The 15,455-nt window shown below is 50.6% G+C and overlaps 7 non-coding genes across 7 annotated transcripts; all 7 read left to right on the forward strand.

The window, feature by feature from the left end:
- Positions 1–7,875: 7,875 nt before the first annotated feature.
- Positions 7,876–7,957, forward strand: TRNAS-GCU (transfer RNA serine (anticodon GCU)). Its single transcript has one exon. It is a non-coding gene; the product is annotated as a tRNA-Ser (tRNA).
- A 1,203-nt stretch (positions 7,958–9,160) lies between these two features.
- Positions 9,161–9,242, forward strand: TRNAS-GCU (transfer RNA serine (anticodon GCU)). The gene has a single exon. It is a non-coding gene; the product is annotated as a tRNA-Ser (tRNA).
- A 584-nt stretch (positions 9,243–9,826) lies between these two features.
- Positions 9,827–9,900, forward strand: TRNAT-AGU (transfer RNA threonine (anticodon AGU)). Its single transcript has one exon. It is a non-coding gene; the product is annotated as a tRNA-Thr (tRNA).
- Positions 9,901–10,435: 535 nt separating this feature from the next.
- TRNAS-GCU (transfer RNA serine (anticodon GCU)) lies at positions 10,436–10,517 on the forward strand. Its single transcript has one exon. It is a non-coding gene; the product is annotated as a tRNA-Ser (tRNA).
- A 1,192-nt stretch (positions 10,518–11,709) lies between these two features.
- On the forward strand, positions 11,710–11,791 carry TRNAS-GCU (transfer RNA serine (anticodon GCU)). The gene has a single exon. It is a non-coding gene; the product is annotated as a tRNA-Ser (tRNA).
- Positions 11,792–12,982: 1,191 nt separating this feature from the next.
- On the forward strand, positions 12,983–13,064 carry TRNAS-GCU (transfer RNA serine (anticodon GCU)). The gene has a single exon. It is a non-coding gene; the product is annotated as a tRNA-Ser (tRNA).
- A 1,182-nt stretch (positions 13,065–14,246) lies between these two features.
- Positions 14,247–14,328, forward strand: TRNAS-GCU (transfer RNA serine (anticodon GCU)). Its single transcript has one exon. It is a non-coding gene; the product is annotated as a tRNA-Ser (tRNA).
- The last annotated feature ends 1,127 nt before the right edge of the window (positions 14,329–15,455 follow it).

Raw genomic sequence — 15,455 nt, forward strand, 5'->3', positions numbered from 1 at the left:
CCTGACTATACCAAAACATTTCATTTGTACATTGCTGAAATCACGGGACACGCAACAGGGGTGTTGACACAACAACACATCAAACAAAGGCCGGTAGCATATTTCTCAGCGGCTCTCGATCCTGTCTCTAGAGGATCACCGTCCTGTGTACGAGCAGTCGCAGCAGTGTCAATTATCATTGACAAATCCTCAGAAATTGTCTTAGACAATCCTGTAGTGGTACATACCACACATGACATATACGCCATCTTGTCACAAGTTCAGCCAAAGCACATATCAATGGCGAGGCAGCTGCGTCTGCAATGCACCTTGCTCCTACCTCCCAATGTTACCTTCCAGCGATGCACTTCCTTTAACTTAGCACAACTTCTACCCTTACAGACAGACTTGACAGGGGGGATTAATGGTGAAGGCACAGCACAAGAAACTCAGGATTCTGACACACTTTCATTTCATGACATAACATCTGATGAACACGATTGTTTTCAACTTATGGAACAAGAGATCACGGGGTTCCCACATGTCACAGACACACCCATTGCAAATGCAGAACACACACTGTACATACAGTGGTGTGAAAAAGTGTTTGCCCCCTTCCTCATTTCCTGTTCCTTTGCATGTTTGTCACACTTAAGGCCGCGTACACACGCGCGGACTGTTTGCCCAACCTTGTTCGTCAAACAGTTTCGGCAAACAGTCCGCTCAAAATTTGCATGAGCGGACTTGCCCACACACGAGCGGACTGTTTGACGAACAAGGTTGGGCAAACAGTTCGCTCAACTTTTGAAATGAACGGACTCGCCCACGTAAGGAGGAGGCAAATCCGCCCATTTCGAGCGCGTGTACAGGTAGGCGGGGCCCGCGAAGGAGACGTCGCGGGCTCCGCCGCCTGGAAAGCGCTTAAAGGGGAACCCCAACGCCGAAAAAAATCGGCGTGGGGGTTCCCCCAAAGTCCACACCAGACCCTTGTCCGAGCACGCTACCCGGCCGGCCAGGAAAGGGGGGCGAGCGAGCACGCCCCCCCTCCTGAGCCGTACCAGGCCGCGTGCCCTCAACATGGGGGGTGCCTTGGGGAAGGGGGGGCCGCGCGGCCCCCCCACCCCAAAGCACCTTGTCCCCATGTTGATGAGGACAAGGGCCTCTTCCCGACAACCCTGGCCGTTGGTTGTCGGGGTCTGCGGGCGGGGGGCTTATCGGAATCCGGGAGCCCCCTTTAAGAAGGGGGCCCCCGGATACCGGCCCCCCACCCTATGTGAATGAGTATGGGGTACAATGTACCCCTACCCATTCACCTGTGAAATAAAGTACAAAAAAAAAACACAACACAGGGGAAAAAATATTTTATTGCACAGCTCCGGGGGTCTTCCGTCTTCGGGGGTCTTCTCGCCGGACTCCTCCGCTATCTTCTTGTAGCTCTTTTACTAGCGGAGGAGTCCGGCTTTCTTCCTCCCCGCCGCCGGCCTCTTCTCCCGACTTCGGGGGTCTTGTCCCCCTCTTCGGTTCTTCTGCCGGGCCACCGCGCCTTCTTGTAGCTCTTTTACAGGCGGTGGCCCGGTCTTCTGTCGCCGCTGCCTTCCGTTCTTCTGTCGCCGCCTTCGGTTCTTCTGCCGGGCCACCGCGCCTTCTTGTAGCTCTTTTACAGGCGGTGGCCCGGTCTTCTGTCGCCGCTGTCGCTGTCGCCGCCTTCCGTTCTTGTTCTTCTTCTTGTTCTTCTTCTTCTTCTCCAGGCGATGTTGACACGTCGCTCCCTCCGGCCGGAATGCCAGAGCCGCGCTGTGCGGTCACTTATATAGTGACAATGGGGCGGGGTCACATGGTATATGTCACATGGGTTGGTCACATGGTGACCCCGCCCCCTTACGATGTCATAGTCCCCATGTGACATCAACCCATGTGACCAACCCATGTGACATATACCATGTGACCCCGCCCCATTGTCACTATATAAGTGACCGCACAGCGCGGCTCTGGCATTCCGGCCGGAGGGAGCGACGTGTCAACATCGCCTGGAGAAGAAGAAGAAGAACAAGAAGAAGAACAAGAACGGAAGGCGGCGACAGCGACAGCGGCGACAGAAGACCGGGCCACCGCCTGTAAAAGAGCTACAAGAAGGCGCGGTGGCCCGGCAGAAGAACCGAAGGCGGCGACAGAAGAACGGAAGGCAGCGGCGACAGAAGACCGGGCCACCGCCTGTAAAAGAGCTACAAGAAGGCGCGGTGGCCCGGCAGAAGAACCGAAGAGGGGGACAAGACCCCCGAAGTCGGGAGAAGAGGCCGGCGGCGGGGAGGAAGAAAGCCGGACTCCTCCGCTAGTAAAAGAGCTACACACACATAGCGGAGGAGTCCGGCGAGAAGACCCCCGAAGACGGAAGACCCCCGGAGCTGTGCAATAAAATATTTTTTCCCCTGTGTTGTGTTTTTTTTTGTACTTTATTTCACAGGTGAATGGGTAGGGGTACATTGTACCCCATACTCATTCACATAGGGTGGGGGGCCGGTATCCGGGGGCCCCCTTCTTAAAGGGCGCTCCCGGATTCCGATAAGCCCCCCGCCCGCAGACCCCGACAACCAACGGCCAGGGTTGTCGGGAAGAGGCCCTTGTCCTCATCAACATGGGGACAAGGTGCTTTGGGGTGGGGGGGCCGCGCGGCCCCCCCTTCCCCAAGGCACCCCCCCATGTTGAGGGCACGCGGCCTGGTACGGCTCAGGAGGGGGGGGCGCGCTCGCTCGCCCCCCTTTCCTGGCCGGCCGGGTAGCGTGCTCGGACAAGGGTCTGGTGTGGACTTTGGGGGAACCCCCACGCCGATTTTTTTCGGCGTTGGGGTTCCCCTTTAAGCCCATTCCAGGCGGCGGAGCCCGCGACGTCTCCTTCGCGGGCCCCGCCTACCTGTACACGCGCTCGAAATGGGCGGACTTTCCGAGCGGGAACAGTCCGCTCATTTCGAAAGTACAGCGGACAGGCCCACACACGGGCGGACTGTTCGCTCAAACACAGTTTCAGCGGACAGTTTTTCGGAATTTCCGAAAGACTTTGTCCGTCCAACTGTCCGCTGAAACTGTCCGCTGAAAGCCCACACACGAGCGGACTGTCCGCCCAAACACTGTTCAGCGGACAAGGTTGGGCGAACAGTCCGCCCGTGTGTACGCGGCCTTAAGTGTTTCGGAACATCAAACCAATTTAAACAATAGTCAAGGACAACACAAGTAAACACAAAATGCAATTTGTAAATGAAGGTGTTTATTATTAAAGGTGAAAAAAAATCCAAACCATCATGGCCCTGTGTGAAAAAGTGATTGCCCCCTAAACCTAATAACTGGTTGGGCCACCCTTAGCAGCAACAACTGCAACCAAGCGTTTGCGATAACGTGCAATGAGGCTTTTACAGCGTCCTGGAGGAATTTTGGCACACTCATCTTTGCAGAATTGTCCTAATTCAGTTCCATTAGAGGGTTTTCGAGCATGAACGGCCTTTTTAGGGTTATACCACAACATCTCAATAGGATTCAGGTCAGGACTTCAGCTAGGTCACTCCAAAGTCTTCATTTTGTTTTTCTTCAGCCATTCGGTGGTGGACTTGCTGGTGTGTTTAGGATTAAAACATACTATAACTGTGGTTGTCCACACCTGAGTTCAATTTCTCTAGCCACACCCAGGCCTGATTATTGCCACACCTGTTCACAATCAAGGCATCACTTAAATAGGAGCTGCTTGACACAGTAAGGTGCCAAAATTCCTCCAGGACGCTGTAAAAGCCTCATTGCACGTTATCGCAAACGCTTGGTTGCAGTTGTTGCTGCTAAGGGTGGCCCAACCAGTTATTAGGTTTAGGGGGCAATCACTTTTTCACACAGGGCCATGATGGTTTGGATTTTTTTTCACCTTTAATAATAAACACCTTCATTTACAAATTGCATTTTGTGTTTACTTGTGTTGTCCTTGACTATTGTTTAAATTGGTTTGATGTTCCGAAAAACACTTAAGTGTGACAAACATGCAAAGGAACAGGAAATGAGGAAGGGGGCAAACACTTTTTCACACCACTGTAGATGGTAGTAGATTTGCCGATGACAAAGGTAAATATCACACAGGTTATGCTGTGGTAACGGACACACAGGTAATTGAGGCAAAGTCATTACCAGCACACATGTCTGCACAGGAAGCAGAACTAACAGCTTTAGAAAAAGCCTTAGAACACTTAGAGGGACAAGAAGGGAACATTTACACTGACTCTGCCTATGCTTATGGTGTTGCACATGATTATGGCCACATATGGAAAGCTAGAGGTTACCTTACAGCAGCAGGCACACCTGTTAAACATGGTGAAGGAATCAAAAGAGTCCTGAACAATCTTCAAAAAGTTAGAAGAGTAGCCATTATGAAGATAGCGGCACACACGAGCGCAAAAACAATTGAGGCAAAAGGAAATGCATTTGCAGATTTAACTGCAAAACAAGCAGCTCTAGGGGAAGTAAGCCCTGAGACCTTAGCAACGGTAAAGGTGAGCATCCCAGAACCGACATGGCAGCAGATGAGTAAACTACAGGAGCAAGCAGGAGAGAGCGAGAAAGATAGATGGGTAAAAATGGGAGCAGCACCAGGCCTTGACAATATATGGAGGGAAGGAGGCAGAATATGCCTACCTGCCTCTCTATACCCCGCAATGGCAGCGGCTGTCCACTTGCCCACTCATGTCAGCTCCAATTCTATGTATAGGATTGTAAGCCAAGGATGGCTAGCCCCTGGATTCAGTAGTACTGCAAGGAACTACTGTGCTGCATGCCAAATCTGTCTGTTAAATAACCCAGGACAGAGAGTGAAAACCCCACGTAAACATCAGGTTCGGGCCCAGTATCCCTTTCAGAGACTGCAAATTGACTATATCCAAATGCCTAAGAGCGGCCCATTTGAATTTTGTCTCGTGTGCATCTGCTTATTTTCAGGCTGGCCAGAAAGTTATCCAGTGAAGTCAGCCACAGCGAAAGCCACAGCGAAGAAACTGATCACAGAGTTAATACCTAGGTTTGGTCTTCCTGAAACCATAGAATCAGATAGGGGAACACACTTTACAGGAGAAATCATGCAGAATGTAATGGCTATGTTAGGGGTTCAACAAAGTTTCCACACCCCTTACCACCCACAGAGTTCAGGATCAGTAGAAAGAGTAAATGGGACAATAAAGTTAAAAATACAAAAAGCTATGCAAGAGTTAAATAAACCTTGGCCAGAATGTCTGCCTTTAGCTTTGTTCTCCATAAGGTATACTCCAACGGGAAAAACAGGGTTATCCCCATATGAAATACTTTTTGGGAATGCACCCAGACTAGGTTTATACTTTCCACAGAGTATGCAATTGCAATGTGATAGTTTGACTGCATATGTGATACAATTACAACAGCATCTAACTAAGATCCACAAAAGTGTGTATTCTTCTCTTCCAGACCCTAACTCAATAGCAGGTACTCATTCGCTGAGCCCCGGAGATTGGGTCTATGTAAAGAAACATACCAGAAAAGCTTTAGAGCCACGGTTTGAAGGACCATATCAAGTACTGCTGACCACTCCCACATCGGTCAAGTTGGAGGGTAAAACAGCCTGGATCCATGCTTCACACTGTAAAAAGGAGCCAGTTGGCAAATGACAACATGTATCTTTTTATTCTTTTTGTTTCAGTAATCCTGACCAATAGTTTGGTTACCTCACAGAATGAAATTCACAAGGATGAAGGATTTTCTAAAAAAATTTTATTACTGAAGTTTAAATATGCTTATGCTCGGAAGTCAGGATATGAGAAATGTTGGATTTGCAGTAAATTACACCCCAGTACAGCAAACATACCACTGATGGCAGTTCCTATAAATTATACTGACCTTGCTAACAGTAGCATTAACATAACTGGAACAAATACCAGCAAGACAGTAATGTTTAAATCAAATGGTCTCGCCTTTCCCCCTGCCTGGTGTTTCAACTTAGGGAACACAACGGAAGGAAATAGAGAATGCCAAGACAGCAAGTTTAATTTGTCCATTGTCGTATTAAATGGAAGCTTCTACCCCAGTAATTCCAGCACACACCAGACATTATCTGACTTCCTCACTAACATTGTGGATAATAATGTTAGGTGGTTAGTATCCAACTTATCCCTCTATGGATACACCTCTCGTTATAGAAATGATATCAGTTCAAGATCAGTAGCTCTAGGAAACAATATATACATCTGTTGTGGGAATAAGTGTTATACCTGGATACCTAGAAGGGCTCAGGGATGGTGCTACCTCGCAAGTTTGGTACCAGTAATGGGAGTAGTGGGTGATGAACGAGGTGATCACCTACTAGAAGCTAGTATGCACCCCAGATATCCCCTCAGATATCGTAGCAAGAGAGAAATATTCTTAGAGCAGGACATGGCATGGGCTTGGTTCCCGTCCTGGACAGGATGGGGTATAGACTTAATGAAGCGACTAAATAACTATACTGGAATAATTAATGATATTTTGGAGAAAAACTCTGATGACATTACTAAGTTAAATCTAGAGACCAGAGCCATCACAAAACAAATAGAATTACATGAGTTAGCGATTGAAAGTATGAGTGCAGCATTAACAGGACTCTGTGAGGCTACAGAAGACTATGAATGTTGTACTTGGATACATAACACCAGCATCGAGATACCCGACTATTATGACATCATTGCACGACACCGCACGGAAGTAAAGGATCTACAGGAGAAGGCCCGTAATATTGGCCGTGACTGGGATCCGTTTGGTGGAACTTTTAGCTTCTCAGGGTTATTCTCTTGGCTTAAGAAGGCAGCGATGACAATTATAGTGGTGCTTTTATTTGTATTTCTTCTTTATGCGTGCTTTAAACTGCTCATGTGCTTTTGCAAGAAAGCCAAGGTAAATGCTGTAGAAAAGATGGAACTTTTGTAAGTTGATAAGTTGGATAAGATAGGTGGATTTGGTTCCTTGACATCACCCATCTGTCAGAAAAGCCACTCTTCCTGAATTTTAGATGTTGGTACTATCCAGGGGGATGGGTGTATACCCCTCTGACAACTCGCGGTCAGGGAGAGTACTTTGGACATAGGCCGACTAGAACTTGTTCAGGTGGACCCAGGGTAAGAGGGAAGGGTGATGTCAAAGGGGGAAATTGTGAGGATCAAGGTATAAGAATAAAAATGGTTGACAGTATGTTTCACTAAATGCTTATCTCGTCTGTTTTCAGTTGTTTTAAAGACACATCATCCTTAAGGCCGGATGGGTGCAGTCACGTACACATAAGAGGAAACCATGTCGTAAGGGTCATCTGCCACATCAGCTCTAAAAGCAGAAGACACTTAGAAATTGCCTTTTATAGAAGTTGTTTTGTTTCAACATTTTTAACGCCTGTCTTTTTTAGTGTATAAAAAGAGCTGTGTGATAATAAAGGACCTCAGAGTGAGTGCGACCGTCTGAGCAGACATACTGAGAACTTCTTTCCGTGTCTCCTTGCTTAGATAAGACTCTAATAATAATTGGGAAACGGTAACATAACTTATGAATAGGTGATTGCAGTAGTCACACCTAACACCATCAACATTCTGGAGCACAGGACAATTCAGGCCTCCCTTCAATGTTGCATACCTCTTCTTCTGTGAGAACCTCAGATGGAAATCCAGTTGGACAATGCCATGGCTATGGCCTACGTCAATCACCAAGGGGGTCACCGAAGGTGGTGCCTCTCAGAAGGAAGCATATTGCCCCAGGAGGACGTGGTGCTCAGACATACTCAGTCTCCTGGCTGACTCTCCGTGCGCCCTCCCAGATTGCCGCAATCTGGCTAAGCCCTTCTCAAAAGCCACAGACAAGAAACGGCCCAAGGTTCTAGGTTACACATGACGAGGTGGCCGAGTGGTTAAGGCGATGGACTGCTAATCCATTGTGCTCTGCACGCATGGGTTCGAATCCCATCCTCGTCGGTAGTTTAGTTCGTAATCAATGTAAACGTGCTTAACGTAAAGCATTTCATGGCACAAAGGTCTTGTACACATAGAAAAAAAGGCACTGTCAACCTGGACCTAGACATTCTACCTCCCTTCCATGCCCCCTCCTCGGCCCAATCCACAGCTCTCCCCTCTGCACTCAGTCAGACCCACCCTGTCCCACTTTTGTACTCCCCTCTGTCCACAGCTTTAACTTCTGTGCGAGCCGCCCCCCCCCCCCCCAATACCCCCCAGCTCCAGCCCCCGCATTCCTGTTACGCCCTGCACCCACTCTGCACTGCCCCCTGCACCCACTCTGCACTTGACTGGGTTGCAAAGGATGTGCACCACGTGAGGCGCTGTGGCTTAGTTGGTGAAAGCGCCTGTCTAGTAAACAGGAGATCCTGAGTTCAAATCTCAGCAGTGCCTGCCGTGGAGTCTTTCCATTTATAACGTTTTCAGTTTTGCGCAAGCTTAATGGCAGCCTTGAGTCTCCCAAGCGTGGTAGGTTTCCAACCCAGTGCTAGCTTGAAGGAAGACCTTGCCTCCAAAGATTTGAAAAATTCTCACAAAGAGCTATCCCCCAAGTGGGGCGCTGTGGCTTAGTTGGTGAAAGCGTCTGTCTAGTAAACAGGAGATCCTGAGTTCAAATCTCAGCAGTGCCTGCCGTGGAGTCCATCCATTTCTAACATTTTCAGTATTGCGCAAGCTGAATGTCACCCCTCAGTCTCCCAAGCGTGGTAGCCCACCGACCCAGCGCTGGACCCAGGCAAGACCCTGCCTCCAACGACTTGAAAAATTCCCACTGTACATATCAGCCTATCAGGCTAAAGATCAGTCCTGGGTGCCCTTTTGAATGCAGGGGACTTATTCTTTGGAGGGAGCCCGCCTTCCCATCAACATTCTGGAGCACAGGACAATTCAGGCCTCCCTTCAATGTTGCATACCTCTTCTTCTGTGAGAACCTCAGATGGGAATCCAGTTGGACAATGCCATGGCTATGGCCTACGTCAATCACCAAGGGGGTCACCGAAGGTGGTGCCTCTCAGAAGGAAGCATATTGCCCCAGGAGGACGTGGTGCTCAGACATACTCAGACTCCTGGCAGACTCTCCGTGCGCCCTCCCAGATTGCCAGAATCTGGCTAAGCCCTTCTCAAAAGCCACAGACAAGAAACGGCCCAAGGTTCTAGGTTACACATGACGAGGTGGCCGAGTGGTTAAGGCGATGGACTGCTAATCCATTGTGCTCTGCACGCATGGGTTCGAATCCCATCCTCGTCGGTAGTTTAGTTCGTAATCAATGTAAACGTGCTTAACGTAAAGCATTTCATGGCACAAAGGTCTTGTACACATAGAAAAAAAGGCACTGTCACCCTGGACCTAGACATTCTACCTCCCTTCCATGCCCCCTCCTCGGCCCAATCCAAAGCTCTCCCCTCTGCACTCAATCAGACCCACCCTGTCCCACTTTTGTACTCCCCTCTGTCCACAGCTTTAACTTCTGTGCGAGCCGCCCCCCCAATACCCCCCCCCCCCCCAGCTCCAGCCCCCGCATTCCTGTTACGCCCTGCACTGCCCCCTGCACCCACTCTGCACTTGACTGGGTTGCAAAGGATGTGCACCACGTGAGGCGCTGTGGCTTAGTTGGTGAAAGCGCCTGTCTAGTAAACAGGAGATCCTGAGTTCAAATCTCAGCAGTGCCTGCCGCGGAGTCTTTCCATTTATAACGTTTTCAGTTTTGCGCAAGCTTAATGGCAGCCTTGAGTCTCCCAAGCGTGGTAGGTTTCCAACCCAGTGCTAGCTTGAGGAAAGACCTTGCCTCCAAAGATTTGAAAAATTCTCACAAAGAGCTATCCCCCAAGTGGGGCACTGTGGCTTAGTTGGTGAAAGCGCCTGTCTAGTAAACAGGAGATCCTGAGTTCAAATCTCAGCAGTGCCTGCCGTGGAGTCCATCCATTTCTAACATTTTCAGTATTGCGCAAGCTGAATGTCACCCCTCAGTCTCCCAAGCGTGGTAGCCCACCGACCCAGCGCTGGACCCAGGCAAGACCCTGCCTCCAACGACTTGAAAAATTCCCACTGTACATATCAGCCTATCAGGCTAAAGATCAGTCCTGGGTGCCCTTTTGAATGCAGGGGACTTATTCTTTGGAGGGAGCCCGCCTTCCCATCAACATTCTGGAGCACAGGACAATTCAGGCCTCCCTTCAATGTTGCATACCTCTTCTTCTGTGAGAACCTCAGATGGGAATCCAGTTGGACAATGCCATGGCTATGGCCTACGTCAATCACCAAGGGGGTCACCGAAGGTGGTGCCTCTCAGAAGGAAGCATATTGCCCCAGGAGGACGTGGTGCTCAGACATACTCAGACTCCTGGCAGACTCTCCGTGCGCCCTCCCAGATTGCCGGAATCTGGCTAAGCCCTTCTCAAAAGCCACAGACAAGAAACGGCCCAAGGTTCTAGGTTACACATGACGAGGTGGCCGAGTGGTTAAGGCGATGGACTGCTAATCCATTGTGCTCTGCACGCATGGGTTCGAATTCCATCCTTGTCGGTAGTTTAGTTCGTAATCAATGTAAACGTGCTTAACGTAAAGCATTTCATGGCACAAAGGTCTTGTACACATAGAAAAAAAGGCACTGTCACCCTGGACCTAGACATTCTACCTCCCTTCCATGCCCCCTCCTCGGCCCAATCCACAGCTCTCCCCTCTGCACTCAATCAGACCCACCCTGTCCCACTTTTGTACTCCCCTCTGTCCACAGCTTTAACTTCTGTGCGAGCCGCCCCCCCCAATACCCCCCCCCCCCAGCTCCAGCCCCCGCATTCCTGTTACGCCCTGCACTGCCCCCTGCACCCACTCTGCACTTGACTGGGTTGCAAAGGATGTGCACCACGTGAGGCGCTGTGGCTTAGTTGGTGAAAGCGCCTGTCTAGTAAACAGGAGATCCTGAGTTCAAATCTCAGCAGTGCCTGCCGTGGAGTCTTTCCATTTATAACGTTTTCAGTTTTGCGCAAGCTTAATGGCAGCCTTGAGTCTCCCAAGCGTGGTAGGTTTCCAACCCAGTGCTAGCTTGAGGGAAGACCTTGCCTCCAAAGATTTGAAAAATTCTCACAAAGAGCTATCCCCCAAGTGGGGCGCTGTGGCTTAGTTGGTGAAAGCGCCTGTCTAGTAAACAGGAGATCCTAAATTCAAATCTCAGCAGTGCCTGCCGTGGAGTCCATCCATTTCTAACATTTTCAGTATTGCGCAAGCTGAATGTCACCCCTCAGTCTCCCAAGCGTGGTAGCCCACTGACCCAGCGCTGGACCCAGGTAAGACCCTGCCTCCAACGACTTGAAAAATTCCCACTGTACATATCAGCCTATCAGGCTAAAGATCAGTCCTGGGTGCCCTTTTGAATGCAGGGGACTTATTCTTTGGAGGGAGCCCGCCTTCCCATCAACATTCTGGAGCACAGGACAATTCAGGCCTCCCTTCAATGTTGCATACCTCTTCTTCTGTGAGAACCTCAGATGGGAATCCAGTTGGACAATGCCATGGCTATGGCCTACGTCAATCACCAAGGGGGTCACCGAAGGTGGTGCCTCTCAGAAGGAAGCATATTACCCCAGGAGGACGTGGTGCTCAGACATACTCAGACTCCTGGCAGACTCTCCGTGCGCCCTCCCAGATTGCCGGAATCTGGCTAAGCCCTTCTCAAAAGCCACAGACAAGAAACGGCCCAAGGTTCTAGGTTACACATGACGAGGTGGCCGAGTGGTTAAGGCGATGGACTGCTAATCCATTGTGCTCTGCACGCATGGGTTCGAATCCCATCCTCGTCGGTAGTTTAGTTCGTAATCAATGTAAACGTGATTAACGTAAAGCATTTCATGGCACAAAGGTCTTGTACACATAGAAAAAAAGGCACTGTCAATCTGCACCTAGACATTCTACCTCCCTTCCATGCCCCCTCCTCGGCCCAATCCACAGCTCTCCCCTCTGCACTCAATCAGACCCACCCTGTCCCACTTTTGTACTCCCCTCTGTCCACAGCTTTAACTACTGTGCGAGCCGCCCCCCCAATACCCCCCCCCCCCAGCTCCAGCCCCCGCATTCCTGTTACGCCCTGCACTGCCCCCTGCACCCACTCTGCACTTGACTGGGTTGCAAAGGATGTGCACCACGTGAGGCGCTGTGGCTTAGTTGGTGAAAGCGCCTGTCTAGTAAACAGGAGATCCTGAGTTCAAATCTCAGCAGTGCCTGCCGTGGAGTCTTTCCATTTATAACGTTTTCAGTTTTGCGCAAGCTTAATGGCAGCCTTGAGTCTCCCAAGCGTGGTAGGTTTCCAACCCAGTGCTAGCTTGAGGGAAGACCTTGCCTCCAAAGATTTGAAAAATTCTCACAAAGAGCTATCCCCCAAGTGGGGTGCTGTGGCTTAGTTGGTGAAAGCGCCTGTCTAGTAAACAGGAGATCCTGAGTTCAAATCTCAGCAGTGCCTGCCGTGGAGTCCATCCATTTCTAACATTTTCAGTATTGCGCAAGCTGAATGTCACCCCTCAGTCTCCCAAGCGTGGTAGCCCACCGACCCAGCACTGGACCCAGGCAAGACCCTGCCTCCAACGACTTGAAAAATTCCCACTGTACATATCAGCCTATCAGGCTAAAGATCAGTCCTGGGTGCCCTTTTGAATGCAGGGGACTTATTCTTTGGAGGGAGCCCGCCTTCCCATCAACATTCTGGAGCACAGGACAATTCAGGCCTCCCTTCAATGTTGCATACCTCTTCTTCTGTGAGAACCTCAGATGGGAATCCAGTTGGACAATGCCATGGCTATGGCCTACGTCAATCACCAAGGGGGTCACCGAAGGTGGTGCCTCTCAGAAGGAAGCATATTGCCCCAGGAGGACGTGGTGCTCAGACATACTCAGACTCCTGGCAGACTCTCCGTGCGCCCTCCCAGATTGCCGGAATCTGGCTAAGCCCTTCTCAAAAGCCACAGACAAGAAACGGCCCAAGGTTCTAGCTTACACATGACGAGGTGGCCGAGTGGTTAAGGCGATGGACTGCTAATCCATTGTGCTCTGCACGCATGGGTTCGAATCCCATCCTCGTCGGTAGTTTAGTTCGTAATCAATGTAAACGTGCTTAACGTAAAGCATTTCATGGCACAAAGGTCTTGTACACATAGAAAAAAAGGCACTGTCAACCTGGACCTAGACATTCTACCTCCCTTCCATGCCCCCTCCTCGGCCCAATCCACAGCTCTCCCCTCTGCACTCAATCAGACCCACCCTGTCCCACTTTTGTACTCCCCTCTGTCCACAGCTTTAACTTCTGTGCGAGCCGCCCCCCCAATACCCCCCCCCCCCCCCAGCTCCAGCCCCCGCATTCCTGTTACGCCCTGCACCCACTCTGCACTTGACTGGGTTGCAAAGGATGTGCACCACGTGAGGCGCTGTGGCTTAGTTGGTGAAAGCGCCTGTCTAGTAAACAGGAGATCCTGAGTTCAAATCTCAGCAGTGCCTGCCGTGGAGTCTTTCCATTTATAACGTTTTCAGTTTTGCGCAAGCTTAATGGCAGCCTTGAGTCTCCCAAGCGTGGTAGGTTTCCAACCCAGTGCTAGCTTGAGGAAAGACCTTGCCTCCAAAGATTTGAAAAATTCTCACAAAGAGCTATCCCCCAAGTGGGGCGCTGTGGCTTAGTTGGTGAAAGCGCCTGTCTAGTAAACAGGAGATCCTGAGTTCAAATCTCAGCAGTGCCTGCCGTGGAGTCCATCCATTTCTAACATTTTCAGTATTGCGCAAGCTGAATGTCACCCCTCAGTCTCCCAAGCGTGGTAGCCCACCGACCCAGCGCTGGACCCAGGCAAGACCCTGCCTCCAACGACTTGAAAAATTCCCACTGTACATATCAGCCTATCAGGCTAAAGATCAGTCCTGGGTGCCCTTTTGAATGCAGGGGACTTATTCTTTGGAGGGAGCCCGCCTTCCCATCAACATTCTGGAGCACAGGACAATTCAGGCCTCCCTTCAATGTTGCATACCTCTTCTTCTGTGAGAACCTCAGATGGGAATCCAGTTGGACAATGCCATGGCTATGGCCTACGTCAATCACCAAGGGGGTCACCGAAGGTGGTGCCTCTCAGAAGGAAGCATATTGCCCCAGGAGGACGTGGTGCTCAGACATACTCAGACTCCTGGCAGACTCTCCGTGCGCCCTCCCAGATTGCCGGAATCTGGCTAAGCCCTTCTCAAAAGCCACAGACAAGAAACGGCCCAAGGTTCTAGGTTACACATGACGAGGTGGCCGAGTGGTTAAGGCGATGGACTGCTAATCCATTGTGCTCTGCACGCATGGGTTCGAATTCCATCCTTGTCGGTAGTTTAGTTCGTAATCAATGTAAACGTGCTTAACGTAAAGCATTTCATGGCACAAAGGTCTTGTACACATAGAAAAAAAGGCACTGTCACCCTGGACCTAGACATTCTACCTCCCTTCCATGCCCCCTCCTCGGCCCAATCCACAGCTCTCCCCTCTGCACTCAATCAGACCCACCCTGTCCCACTTTTGTACTCCCCTCTGTCCACAGCTTTAACTTCTGTGCGAGCCGCCCCCCCCAATACCCCCCCCCCAGCTCCAGCCCCCGCATTCCTGTTACGCCCTGCACTGCCCCCTGCACCCACTCTGCACTTGACTGGGTTGCAAAGGATGTGCACCACGTGAGGCGCTGTGGCTTAGTTGGTGAAAGCGCCTGTCTAGTAAACAGGAGATCCTGAGTTCAAATCTCAGCAGTGCCTGCCGTGGAGTCTTTCCATTTATAACGTTTTCAGTTTTGCGCAAGCTTAATGGCAGCCTTGAGTCTCCCAAGCGTGGTAGGTTTCCAACCCAGTGCTAGCTTGAGGGAAGACCTTGCCTCCAAAGATTTGAAAAATTCTCACAAAGAGCTATCCCCCAAGTGGGGCGCTGTGGCTTAGTTGGTGAAAGCGCCTGTCTAGTAAACAGGAGATCCTGAGTTCAAATCTCAGCAGTGCCTGCCGTGGAGTCCATCCATTTCTAACATTTTCAGTATTGCGCAAGCCTCCCAAGCGTGGTAGCCCACTGACCCAGCGCTGGACCCAGGTAAGACCCTGCCTCCAACGACTTGAAAAATTCCCACTGTACATATCAGCCTATCAGGCTAAAGATCAGTCCTGGGTGCCCTTTTGAATGCAGGGGACTTATTCTTTGGAGGGAGCCCGCCTTCCCATCAACATTCTGGAGCACAGGACAATTCAGGCCTCCCTTCAATGTTGCATACCTCTTCTTCTGTGAGAACCTCAGATGGGAATCCAGTTGGACAATGCCATGGCTATGGCCTACGTCAATCACCAAGGGGGTCACCGAAGGTGGTGCCTCTCAGAAGGAAGCATATTACCCCAGGAGGACGTGGTGCTCAGACATACTCAGACTCCTGGCAGACTCTCCGTGCGCCCTCCCAGATTGCCGGAATCTGGCTAAGCCCTTCT

This window comes from Lithobates pipiens, unplaced genomic scaffold (assembly GCF_037356315.1).
Source record: "Lithobates pipiens isolate NorthernLeopardFrog02 unplaced genomic scaffold, aLitPip1_a1.2 Scaffold_8, whole genome shotgun sequence".
NCBI lineage: Eukaryota > Metazoa > Chordata > Amphibia > Anura > Ranidae > Lithobates > Lithobates pipiens.